Below are 14634 nucleotides of genomic sequence, written 5' to 3' on the forward strand. Positions count from 1 at the left end.
GAATGATACACTGCAGAGTCGTGGTCTAAAAGTCAAGTTGTGTCACAGGCCATTAATGAAAATCAAGTACTGCAAAAATAAACATAATTTAAAATAAAAAATAAAATGAACCATGAACTGTCCTAGAAAAAACAGTCACATCGGGTGCACAGACAAAGACATTTTGAATGCCTTTCCCAAGCTTGGGTAAATGAGGATGGTATTTCATTTGATTCTAACCGGTGTTGGAATGATGACTTTAAGATGTAAATCAAAGCAGGAAACACTGAAATACAGATTCTGTTTGGAAAAGTTTTGGTTTGCATGGCACACTGGTGTGGATTCACCTTTTTATTTTTGCTTTTTTTGTAAATTAAAATAACAAAAAGCAACCATTAAAAAAAAAAAAAAAATCATTTCAATACAGATCCTCGTTAAAAAATAATATTACACAGGACTTTCTCCACAAAGTCAAAAATAGACTTAGACTTTCTTTATTGTCATTGCACAAAAACACAACAGTGAGTCTGGCAATGAAATGCTGTTGCTTGGCTACCAGATTTTAAATGTAAAAACTATAAAATAATTAATATATAGTTAGCAGCAGTGTCTGGAGTATTGCACAGATAGTATTGCACTCAAATTTTCTTCAAACAGTACCAACAGTCCGGAGGAGAGCAAAGAAGTGGGGTTAAGTGGCGTTTAGTAGTCTGATAGCCAGTGGAAAATAATTTTTTGAATCTGGCTGTTCTGCTGCGCATGTTATGGAACCTCCTGCCAGAAGCCAGCATGGAGAACAGTCCATGGTAGGGGTGGTTGGGGTCGGAGAGGATCCGATGAGCTCTGGTTAGGCATCGTCTGTGGGCAATGTCTTGTATGGGGGGGGGGGGGAGTCCCAGTGATCTTCTCTGCTGTCCTCACCACTCTCTGGAAAGACTTCCAGTCTGAAGCTTTACAGTTCCCAGACCATACAGAGATGCAGCTGGTCAGCAGGCTCTCGATGGTCCCTCTATAGAAGGTGGATAGGATGGGAGCGGGGAGGGAGGCTCTTCTCATTCATCACAGGAAATGCAGACACTGCTGAGCTCTCTTTGCCAGGGAGATGTTGTGAAGTGCCTAGTTGAGGTTGTCTGTAATGTGCACCCCCAGGAACTTGGTGCTGCTGACAACCTCCACCACTGTGTCGTTGATAAGGAGTGGTGTGTGGCTGGGTCGGGATCTCCTGAAGTCAACAATGAGCTCTTTTGTTTTGTCAACATTCAGGAACAGGTTGTTCGCCTTACACCAGTCCACCAGAAGTTGCACCTCCTCTCTATAGGCCAGTTTATTATTGTCCTGTATGAGGCCCACAACTGTTGTATTGTCCGCATACGTATGTGGTTGGTGTTGTGCCTTAGACGACAGTCATAGGTCAACAAGGTGAACAGGATGGGGCTCAGGACGCAGCCTTGGGGGGAGTCGGTGTACAGGGAGTTGACACTGGAGGTGTTGTTCCACACATGGACAGACTGGGTTCTGCCGGTGAGGAAATCCAGCAGCCAGTTGCACAGGGGTGTGTTGAGGCCCAGTTGGCCCAATTTACAGTGAGGAAAATAAATATTTGAACACCCTGCGATTTTGCAAGTTCTCCCACTTAGAAATCATGGAGGAGTCTGAAATTTTCATCTTAGGTGCATGTCCACTGTGAGAGACATAATCTAAAAAAAAAAAAAATCACGAAATCACAGTGTATGATTTTTTTAAATAATTTATTTGTATGTTACTGCAGCAAATAAGTATTTGAACACCTGTGAAAATCAATGTTAATATTTGGTACAGTAGCCTTTGTTTGCAATTACAAAGGTCAAATGTTTCCTGTAGTTTTTCACCAGGTTTGCACACACTGCAGCAGGGATTTTGGTCCACTCATCCATACAGGAGGGAACAGAGGGTCAGGGTAAATGGTCCTCTCAGCTCGATCAGGACAATATCCACAGGTTCACCCCAGGGCTCAGTCATCTCTCCACTTCTCTTTACTCTGTACACTGACTGCAGGAGCACTACCCCTGGAATAACATATATCAAATATTCTGATGACACTATTATCATGGACTCCACTAACACAGATGGACTTTTACAGGCTGAACTGGATACTTTTTCAGTGTGGTGCAGAGATAATTGTCTGGATTTAAATGTATTCAAGACCAAGGAAATGGTTGTCCTTTTCCACCATGGACACTCCACCACTCCCACACTTACAGTTAACAATGAAGCAATAGAAAAGGTCCACTCATACAAATACTTAGGTACAATAATTGATAACAAACTCACATTTCAACTCAATACAGAACAAATCTTCTCAAAATGTCAACAGCGTCTTTTTTTCCTCCGTAAACTTCGCAAATTACAGGTTCACCACTCAGTTCTTGCAGTTTTTTATAAATGCTTCATAGAATCCATCCTCACGTTCAATATCACAGCCTGGTTTGGTTCACTTAGTCTAACCCATCGTAACACTCTCAATAAAGTCATCAATATCAGCAGCAAAATCATTGGACAGCAGCAGGACTCACTCACCTCCATCTATAACCACAGAGTCGTGAGGAAAGACACACAGATCTCCACAGACCCCACTCACACTCTGCACCAGCACTACACCTTCTTACCATCAGGTCGTAGGTTCAGGTCCCTGCCTTTTAGGACTAAGAGGGCCACCTCCAGTTTTCTGCCCACCTCGATCCGCCTGATGAACAGCAGCTAATGTGAGTAGTGAGTTTTTTGAGCAGGCTGTGCTTGGCTTTTATTGGCTTGTGTAATTATATTTATTAAGTGTTGATGAAGTGTTGATTTTTATGGAATTTTTTATGGAATTTTATTATGCATGAAATGTGTGTTTCTGCTCGTGCTGGCGCTCTGTCTGCAAAGGAAGTTCCTAACGGATAAATTAAGTTATTTTGATTTGATTTGATATGATAGATCTTCTCCAAATCTTTCAGTTTTGGAGTTTCAGATCCCTCCAAAGATTTTCTATTGAGTTCAGGTCTGGAGACTGGCCAGGCCACTCCAGGACCTTGAAATGCTTCTTATGGAGCCCCTCCTTAGTTGCCCTGGCTGTGTGTTTGGGGTCATTGTCATGCTGGAAGACCCAGCCATGACCCATCTTCAATGATCTTACTGAGGGAAGGAGGTTGTTTGCAAAAATCTCTCAATACATGACCCCATCCATCCTCCCTTCAATACGGTGCAGTCATCATGTCCCCTTTGCAGAAGAGCACCCCCAGAGTGTGATGTTTCCACCCCCATGCTTCACAGTTGGGATGGTTTTCTTGGGGTTGTTCTCATCCTCTAAACATGGTAAGTGGAGTTGATTCCAAAAAGCTCTATTCTGGTCTCATCTGACCACATGACCTTCTCCCATGCCTCCTCTGGATCATCCAGATGGTCACTGGTGAACTTCAAACGGGCCTGGACATGTGCTGGCTTGAGCAGGGGGACCTTGCTGCCCTGCAGGATTTTAAACCATGACAGCATCATGTGTTACTAATGTAATCTTTGTGACTGTGGTCCCAGCTCTCTTCAGGTCATTGACCAGGTCCTCCTGTATAGCTTTGAGCTCTCTCAGAATCATCCTTACCCCACAAAGTGAGATCTTGCATGGAATCCCAGACCGAGGGAGATTGACAGTCATCTTGTGTTTCTTCCACTTTCTAATAAATAATCATAACAGTTGTTGTCTTCTACCAAGCTGCTTGCCTGTTGTCCTGTAGTCCATCCCAACTTTGTGCAGGTCTACAGTTTTGTCCCTGGTGTCCTTAGACAGCTCTTTGGTCTTGGCTATGGTGGACAGGTTGGAGTGTGATTGATTGAGTGTGTGAACAGGTGTCTTTTATACAGGTAACACATTCAAACAGGTGCAATTAATACAGGTAAAGAGTGCAGAATAAGAGGGCTTCTTAAAGAAAAATTAACAGGTCTGTGAGAGCCAGAATTCTTGCTGGTTGGTAGGTGTTCAAATACTTATTTGTAGCAGTAACATACAAATAAATTATAAAAAAAAATCATACATTGTGATTTCCGGATCTTTTTTTTTTAGATTATTTCTCTCACAGTGGACATGCACCTAAGATGAAAATTTCAGACCCCTCCATGATTTTTAAGTGGGAGAACTTGCAAAATCGCAGGGTGTTCAAATACTTATTTTCCTCACTGTACATACCAGGTCCTGGGGGATGATCGTGCTGAATGCTGAGCTGAAGTACAGGAACAGCATCCGCACGTGGGTGTTCTCCTCCAGGTGCTCCAGGCTCAGATGGAGAGCAGTAGAGACGGCGTCCTCAGTGGAGCGGTTGGGCTGGTATGCAAACTACAACCCCAATTCCAATGAAGTTGTGACGTGTAAAATGTAAATAAAACAGAATACAATGATCTGCAAATCCTCTTCAACCTATATTCAACTGAATACACCACAAAGACAACATATTTAATAAAAAAGAAGAAATAACTGGTGCAGCACAGAAATAAGTGCAAAAAGTCTTTAATAAGGTGCTGAAAAAAATGTTCAAAGGGACTGACATTTCAGGACTCTGAGGAAGATGTGATGTCAGTCCCTTTGAACTTTTTTTTCAGCACCTTATTAAAGACTTTTTGCACTTATTTCTGTGCTGCACCAGTTATTTCTTCTTTTTTACAAATTGGTCCTGCCTGGTTGCACCAGATTTGTTTGTGCTGTGCAGAAGCGCGGTGAACTCTTTGTCTTTACTTTACAACATATTTAATGTTCAAACTGATAAACTTTATTGTTTTTGTGCAAATATTTGCTCATTTTGAAATGGATGCCTGAAACACGTTTCAAAAAAGCTGGACAGTGGTATGTTTACCACTGTGTTACATCACCTTTCCTTCTAACAACACTCAGTAAGCATTTGGGAACTGAGGACACTAATTGTTGAAGCTTTGTAGGTGGAATTCTTTCCCATTCTTGCTTGTCTCTTCAGTTGTTCAACAGGCCGGGGTCTTGGTTGTCATATTTTGCACTTCATAATGCGCCACACATTTTCAATGGGCGACAGGTCTAGTACCTGCACTCTTTTACTACGAAGCCACGCTGTTGTAACACATGCAGAATGTGGTTTGGCATTGTCTTGCTGAAATAAGCAGGGACGTCCCTGAATAAGATGTTGCTTGGATGGCAGCATGTGTTGTTTCAAAACCTGGATGTACCTTTCAGCATTGATGGTGCCATCACAGGTGTGTAAGTTGCCCATGCCATGGGCACTAACACACCCCATACCATCACAGATTCTGGTTTTTGAACTTTACACTTTTTCCACTTTTGTCAGGAGGACACGACGTCCATGTTTTCCAAAAACAATTTGAAATGTGGACTCATCAGACCACAGCACACTTTTCCACTTTGCATCTGTCCATTTCAAATGAACTTGGGCCCAGAGAAAGCGGCGGCGTTTCTGAATGTTGTTGATGTATGGCTTTTGCTTTGCATGGTAGAGTTTTAACTTACACTTTTAGATGTAGTGACAAACTGTGTTAACTGACAATGGTTTTCTGAAGTGTTCCTGAGCCCATGTGGTAATATCCTTTACACAATGATGTTGGTTTTTAATGCAATGTCACCTGAGGGATCGAAGGTCATGGGCATTCAGTGTTGGTTTTCGGCCTTGCAGCTTACGTGTATAAAGTTCTCCAGATTCTCTGCATCTTCTGATTATATTATGGACTGTAGATGATGGAATCCCTAAATTCCTTGCAATTGAATGTTGAGAAACATTGTTTTCAAACTGTTTCCAGTCTTTTGTTGCCCTGTCCCAACTTTTTTGAAACGTGTTGCAGGCATCCATTTCAAAATGAGCAAATATTTGCACATAAACAAAAAAAAGTCAACAACAAACAACAAAGTTTATCAGTTTGAACATTAAATATCTTGTCTTTGTGGTGTATATTCAATGAATACTAGGTTGAAGAGGATTTGCAAATCAATTGTATTGTTTTTATTTACATTTTACACAACGTCCCAATTTCATTGGAATTGGGGTTTGTAGTATGGGTCAAATGATGGCATTATGGAGAGGATGTGGTCCTTAACCATCCGCTCGAAGCACTTCATTAAGGCACATAATAGTTGGCTTCTTGGCCACTGGAATGATTGTAGCTGACTTGAAGCACGGGGGGGGCGACAGCCTGATTGAGTGAAGTGTTGAAAATGTCCGTGAGCACGTTGGCCAGCTGGTCTGCACACTCCTTGATCAGCTGACCTGGGATGTTATCAGTGCCTGTAGCCTTCCGTGCATTGACCTTCCTCCAGGCTCTCCGCACAGCAGTGGTCTCAAGCTTGAGGGTCTGTTCATCGGGGTGGGGGGTAGGTTTCCTTGCAGTGGTGTTGTTAAGTGCTTCAAACCTCCCAAAGAAATTGTTGAGCTCACTGACGAAGCTGATGTCGTTTTGGCAGGGATAGGGTGTGGCTTTGTAGCCTATGCCCTTCCACAGTTGTCTGGTGTTGCTGGGGTCATAGAAGAAACCCTGGATCTTCTGTCTGTGGGCCCGCTTTACAACCTTGATGGCATGGTTCAGATTGGCCCTCACCGATCTGAGTGCCCCTAGATAGATGAACATTTCATTAATCACTGCCAAAGAATGCCCTGTGTTTATGTTGTCTATCCTGTTTGATGTTGTATCAGTTATCTCACCCCAGCCCAATGATTCACCTAACTTTAACTGACTGGTAATTATCTCTGTAATATATAGGCACCTTCCAACGGAGCACTGGAACCTCACATCTTAGCAACAGGGTCTTCTTTTCCTTTCAGAGACATAAGATTTCTGCTTATGTCAATGAAAATTGATAGTTTTACTTAGTGATGACTTAGTGATGGCTGTATGCTTGAAATATTTTCTGGTTTTGTGAATTGAGTGTAACTATTTTTTTGTTTGTTTGTTTGTTTTTGCCAAAGGGTATCAAATGTGCATATAAGAGAAATGAACATTGTGTATAAGTGGGTTTTGTTTCAGATTAATTCGCACATTCCTACAACTCAATCGGAATATTGCTGTCTTTGGGTTAGGTTAGAGAGTTAAACCCTCCTCAGGGTAAATCTGTAGTAAGAGTCCCTTGGCTTTGATGCCAATCCTATCAAGGCAGTTGATTACTGAATTGTCCTTAAGCAAGACACTGAACCCAAAAACTGGTCACCTTTGGGGCACATTTTCAACATATGAATGTGAGTAGAAGATATAAAAAAGATGGCAATATCTCTACCTCCTTCCACCACTTCCTTCTTTACATGGAACTTCTTGTATTAACTCTGCATGAAGTATCAGTGCATTAATTTTTAAATCTAAAATTCTTTAAATTCTGCAAAAGGAATATTCTGTATTTCTAATTCAATTCAGTTAATCTATACAGAACAAAATCACAAGTCCTCTTAGAGTGTCATATGCAAGCAAGGTCTCGAGTCGTGACCTTACCCACCCCATGAGCAAACACACTGGTAAGAGTCATATGAAAAATTCCCTTTGTATTTTTTTTTTACAAAAAACTATAATCCACAGTTCTGACATCATCTGTCAAGTATGCCGTTTTAAAATAATTGGCATCAATAAGAAAAAAAAAACCTTTGCATATGGAGACCATTCACACTATTTGCATGTCTAAGTGCTTCCAGACATAAACTCAAAGTCTCCTCTAAGACCACTGATATTCTGAATCAAACTGAAATACTAAGGTGGAATTAACCGATTATTTACTTTATTGAAACTATGACCATTTTTAGTGAAATCATAATTGCATTCTGATGTCAGAAATATAAACACTATAATACAACAGAAATAAAACAACAAGCCTCTTATCTGTACTTGGATATGACTGGAGAAACTGAATGTCAAATGAGCAGTTACTTAGGGACACCAAGATGAAGTGTTAATTACTTAAAATGAGAGGCATTAATTTCTACACTACTGCCCATGTGGTTTTAGTAGCATGATCCAACACACAGTTTCCTTAGTGTAGATGACCTCAGCAACTGGCCAGGGTTGTGGAACCAAATATAGACATTAGTACCAAGCAGCACCATCTGGTGCTGAAAAATGATGCCAACGCACAAGTGCCAAACCTTGCAGTTTCTTAAATGGTTACCTGAGGTTAGGTCCAATAGTGAATCATAGATGCCCATGTTAAAATCTTCAACTATACTGGAGAAGTAAACATGCTTATAGTCTGGTACACAAATTATAGCCTGGCACAAAAAAACGGTTTATTCTTTAAGCCATAAAGTTTGGGGCATGGTCACTTTGAGTGAGTGACAGATAGTGTGGTGGGTCCAGGTAGCACCAAGCGGTAAGCTTCAATGGTCCCATATGAGGCACACCCAGAAGAAGAAAAAGTTTCAGTTCCTTGACAGGCAACTGGGTTGTGCCCAGTGGAATTTGTCCCAGTCTTCTGTTAATGAGCAGCACGGTCACTTAGTGGTTAGCACTGTTGCCTAACAGCAAGAAGGTCATGGGTTCGATTCCCACCTGCGGCCTTTCTGTGTGGAGTTTGCGTGGGTTTGCTCTGGGTGCTCCAGTTTCCTCCCACATTTAAAGACATGCAGGTTAGGTGAATTGTAAACTTTATAATTGTCCAGGTCTCGCTTGCAAAAGAGGTCTCGATCTCAGTGGGGCTAACCTTGTTAAATAAAAATTAAATTAAAAGGCGTTCAAAGTCTTTGGGTATGGATTGGAGCTGGAGTACAGTCAGGTATGCTATCATAAGTTAATGTATAATAAGCATGTTTTATCATGCTAGTTTTGTGAACAGTAATGCAGCCATGTGCATAACAGATGAGGAGGTAGAATCCCAAAGTTGCAGGCACAGTGCACTGAGATGAATGTTGCCAGTTTTAAAGAAAAGGTGCAGATGATGAAAGCTGAACTTTGGTGAAGAAACAGAGGACAGAAGCTCACTCACAAAGAATAATGCACAAACATTCAGAGATCATGGCAGACACACAAACAAACTGAAAACTACAGACTAATAGAGTGTGCACAATAATCATGAATGAGAAACAGCTGTGAAAATTCAAGGGAAAAAGACGAGGTTAATGCCCACAAACACACCAGAATATGAGATCATAGACAAAGATGAAAATAAACACGGCACTAACAGAAAGAAATGGGGGGGGGGGCACACAAGGGATGCAATGAAAGAAAGGAGATAAAACAAACCACATGGATGAGTGTGTACCCCTCCCCCCCAACACACACACACACACACACACACACACACACACACACACACACACACACACACACACACACACACACACACACACACACACACACACACACACACACACACACACAAATTAAGGCAAAACCCAACAAAATAAAATTTGATGACATGACAGGGACACAAACAGGATCATAGTAAGTTGTAAAAATGAAGGCTCAAATTTAGCAAACATAATAAATGCATGTAAACCATTTGGTAGTCGTATTGGCCAGAGGGGTACTTTACAAAGCAGGTTAGTGACTTGCCACTAAGGTAGTCAAAAAACACCTCAGTGTGAAGTCACTAGGAGTGGATGAGAGTCCCCCTACACTGCAAAAACTGTCCCTGTCAACGTAAGCCAAATAATCCAAAATCTAGTTAAATTGTCTTGTATTAAGCAAAGAAAAAAAAAAAAAAATCTTCCAGTGGTAAGAAAAATTTACTTGATTAGAATTCTCAAAACTAGCAAAATGTCTAGCAAAATGACACTGGCTCACAGATCTGGAAACTTGCTTCTGATGGACTGTGTGCTGAATTGATGCCCTTGTAATCTCTACAAAGTTGTATTCATTTCTTTTTATTTCTATTTAAAACTTCTCTTAGTTTTTAAGTGCATCTAATGTGGATCTTAGTTAACTAAATTTCTCCTGTTGTAAATCTTAGGAGTGGTTAGTGTTTAGCTAGTGGTTAGCTTGTGTTTTTTCCTCTCCCCCGTGTCTTTTATTACTATTACTACCAGTCTAATACTTCTGCTAGTTTTCAGTGTAACTGCTGTGAATTGTAGCTCATTATTTTACTCCTGTGTGACTCTTGGGAGTGTTAGCATTTCTGTTAGTGGTTAGCTTGCACTACCTTGGCTATACTCTTGAATTTTTTATGCTACTTTACACTTTACATAAATCCTGTGTGATGCTGGAAGATAGGGTGGCTCTTTTAGAGAGCCATGTCCGTAAGCTAGAACAACTTCGTAGCTCAGTGGAGTTAGATGTTACGGGCACTCCAGGCGAAGTTAGTGTTGGGCCGGCTACCGTGCCCATTAGCAACAGCCTAGAAATGCCGGCTGTGGATGACAGTTTTCGGACTGTGGTTAGGTGCAGGAAGTCACGTATGGCTTGGTACCCGGTTGCGGTACCCCGAACACACTCACTACTGTGAGCTGTAACCAGTTTTCTCCCTTGGATCTGCCTGAGTTCTTTGACCCACGGCTAACTTTGACTCCTATCTCCAGGCCGAAACACTGGGCTTTAGTGATGGGGGATTCTATCACCCACAAAGTCAGGTTACAGACTCCGGCTGACGTTAAATGTATTCCTGGGGCCAGAGCTCCCGACACTGCCTCCCATCTTAGGGTGCTGACGCTGCAGAAGAGTAGACAGACAAAGGAACACTAGATACAGTCACATAGTTATTCATGTCAGCGCGAATGATGTCACGATGAAGCACTCAGAGGTCACAAAACTGGACATAGAGAGCACTTGTGACCTTGCCAGAAAGATGTGTCTGCATCATTTAACAGCCTTTGGTCCCCTCCTCTCCCGGGGTAATGATGAGGCATTTAGCAGGCTGACATCATTAAATAGGTTGCTGGCACAATTTTGTAGACAGCAAGGCTTTAGTTTTATTGATAACTGGCCTTCATTTTGGAGCCACTGGGGCTTGCTGATGCCGGACGGCCTTCACCCTACTGGGCATAGAACATAGATTGAGCTCTACACAGAGGGTAAAATTAGGACTTTACAGCAGGCCACGGAGCAGGTGATTGGAGACCCTGTAAGGTTTATGACAAATGTGAATGAAAGAATGAAAAATGAAAGACTGAAGAATGAAAACTAAAATAGGCACTGAATAAACAAATGTGCCTTAAAACGTGACTAGAAAACAAGTCCTTTTTTTACTTTCTTAGATGTCAGTTTTTGCAGTGTAAGATGCTGAAGTCTCTGAATGTTGTTGGGGTGTCATGGCTGGTGCTCCTGTACAATGTTGCATGGACATCTGGCACAGTACCTCTGCACTGAGGTGGTAGTCAACATCTTTTAAAAAAAAAAGTGGGGGGGGGGGGGGGGGATCAGAGAGCCTCTTCCCATTATAGTGGAATCACACTTCTCAGCTTCCCTGGGAAAGCCTATGCCACAGTATTAGAGAGGAGGCTGAGACCATTAATCAAACCTCAGATTCAGATACAATATGGTCCTGATTGTGGAATGGTGGACCAGCTCTTTACTCTTGCACTGATATTGGAAGGGTCTTGATAATATTACCAACCAGTCTACATGTGTTTTGTGGACATGGAAAAGACGTGCAACCAGGTCCCCCAAGGTGTCTTATTGGGAGTCCTGCAACTCTATGGGGTACTGAAACTGTTGAATGTGTCATCAAAGTAGGAACTGCATCAGCATTCTTAGCATCATGTCAAACCTGTTGCCGGTAGTTGTTTGACTCTGCCAAGGCTGCCCCTTGTCGCCAGTCGTATTCATGATTTTCAGGTTTTCAAGGCACAGTCAGAATGGGAGTTTGTCCTATTTTGTGACCTCAGAATGACTTCTATGCTTTTTGTTGATGATGTGGTTCTGGTGGCTTCGATGCACACTCAGTAAGTTTGATGCAGCGTGAAGCAACTGGGATGAATATCAGTTGTACTCTTTAAAATGCCTTTGGCAAAGTGTTCTTTTTTAATGACGTGCAAGTTTTTTAATCCAAGGACACTGATCTGTATAACAGATACAAATCTGTGTCCTTGCATCCGCAGAATTTCACGGAGAAAATGCCTCACTCAAACCGTGGCTGTTACGACAGTTGTCGTAAAGCGGAACTGGTTGATTGCTATGGTGACGCTCTGTGCCTGCTGCAAGATGCTGTTCTTTAAGCTACACATAGTATATGGACATTGTACACATTTAGAGCCATTAAGTTTTTAAAAGAAGAATTTTGTCTGTGTCACGGAGCGACGTCGGACAGAGAGAAGATGGCGAGAAAGACGTTTTGAAAGTTTAATAAGGGCAAGAATCCATGGAATTGTTCATGAACACATCCGTGAGATAAAAGAAATGGGGAAAATCTCACTGAATCTTGTGCCATCAAGATACATGGTAAGAATTTTTTTTGTCTCTGGAAAATATACATTGTGCTGTTCAAATAGGATTTCAGACAAGATTATGTGACTTTTTTAAACAACCTAGACTTTCTTTCATTGGAAATAAAGACATTGTGGCTTTGAATAGATTTACAGGAATTTACAAAAGAATGTAAGTGACTTTTTACTATAAGGTATGTTAGTGATATTTTACCTTGATTTTCAAAATATTCTACAAGCTTTAGGGCCCCTTCACACATAGTACGAATGTGGTCGAATTGCGCATGAATTGTGCATGAAGCAGGAATTGTATGCAATACGTGTAAAATCATAGCTGCCTCCAATGCCTTGTACACCTGTTGCTACAGCTATTTGCGCACACCAGCAGCTGAAAGACAGAGTGTGTGCTGTGAGAGTCCATTTGATCCCTCTCGCAGCAGGTGTCAGCCAAATTCCAGGTGACACACACGAACATCTAACAGTGTTCGCTTAGCACTTAGAAAATGTGTGGCCATTCGCGCTGTTAGCACAAAAACTGTCAGCAAGCAATCACTTTCAAGCTGGTGGTGAAATTTGTCTAAGTGCACCCACGACTTTGAAGTTGCCAAGTATGCATGTGGCAAGCCAGAGTATCGGCTCCCCCCACAACATGTGTGCGTGTGTTTCACACGCTCTCTCCTGCTCCCCCAACACATGGTGTGTGTGTGGTTTGCGCCCCCCCAGAGACGAAGCGCCTCTCATCTGATCACAGAGTGACACCTTGATCTGTGCACTGGAGCGTGGCTGGCTGTCATCAGCTGCTCTGGTCCTGGACGTCGCACTGTGTTTTGATGGACACGCGTGTGTGTGTGCTTGCTGTCCTCACATGGAAATACAGTACATAAAAACATATCGCTTTTGCGACTGGCTGGAGAAATGGACCATCAGTTCATGTGGACACGCAGCAGGTGAACTGAACAGGACACACGTGTCCTGTGAGTGGCGCAGGACTATATGACAAGCCAAAAGTGCAACAAATATGCCACTTTCAGTCACGTATCAGCAGAAATAGGCCGTAACAAATGCCCTTTGGTCAGTTATCACGGCGCTTTTTTCTTTTTTTAAGAAATACATTTATCTGCTTGTTGATTTTAGCCATTTCATACTCCTGTTATAAGACAGTGATTGTAGCACAGTGGTAAAGTTTCCGTCTGGAAATCAGAGGTTTTATAAATTGCAGGTTTGAATCCCGTGAGTGGCATTTATTTTTTAATTAACCAGGGTTATTTAACCATGGGGTTCTGTATTGCGTCCCCTTTTATTTATTATTTATATCAACCCAGTGATATTCAGTAATTATACAGTTGGTGTCATTCTGAAGGTCATTCTATAGGGCTCTGGCAGTGCTCATCCTGTTCCTCCTTGGGTCCCACCATGTCCTGTGGGACCCAACACAAATCTTGCGGGAGCGGGCGGTCAAAACTTTGCTGCGGGTGGGAGCGGGCGGCTAAAAATAAACACTGCGGGAAAAGAAGTGACAAGATGACTCAGTCAACACAGGAGAGTAGTGTAAAGTATGCATGTCCACACACTACTTTCATTTTAAATCATTTAACAGGAGCAGGGGACATTACAGGAGCAAACAGAGAGAGACACAGCACAGCTAGTCTGTGTCTCTCTGTGTCACAGCACAGTGAGTCACTGCATGCCCTTAAAAGGGCACACAGTAACTGAACTGTCACATGAAACCATCTTTAAACTGAAAACAACCAAACAGCAATGCAATTCCTGATCAGTGCGTCAAAAGACATACAGGCCAGGGATTCAATGAAACAAACAATCCCATGAATGTCTTTATTAGTAGCCTAAATGATGTGCCTTCTCCCACGGGATAGGAGAATACACAAAATCAATGAATCTCTATTGTTGTGCACTCAGTGTTTCATGGGTGTGGGAGGAAATGGACACCCCATTGCGGGAGCGTGTGAAAATGGTCAAAATTCAGCGGGAGCGGGCAGGAGTGGGACGAAGAATATAGTCCCGCGCAGGGCTCTACTGCCATGGTCACTCTGTGGTTATCATGGCTGACCAGCTGCCTACCTACGTACCTATTGCTATAGGCTAGCTTGCTAACTTGGTCGCATGCCTGTCAATTTAAGTTAATTCAACTGTGTAATGTGTATTTTAGAGAAAAATCAAATCTTATGAACTGACCTATGCAACCAACCTGTAGTGAGTAAAGGAGTCATTAGAAGAACAACATGAATCACTTTGGTTAGAGCCAGTAAATATGTTTTTTTATTCTGAAAGATTGGCTTTTTTACAGATGCTGGAGCCTGACTCATAAGGAAGACTGTGTCCCTGC

The sequence above is a fragment of the Thalassophryne amazonica genome, chromosome 1 (genome assembly GCF_902500255.1).
Source record: "Thalassophryne amazonica chromosome 1, fThaAma1.1, whole genome shotgun sequence".
Classification (NCBI taxonomy): domain Eukaryota; kingdom Metazoa; phylum Chordata; class Actinopteri; order Batrachoidiformes; family Batrachoididae; genus Thalassophryne; species Thalassophryne amazonica.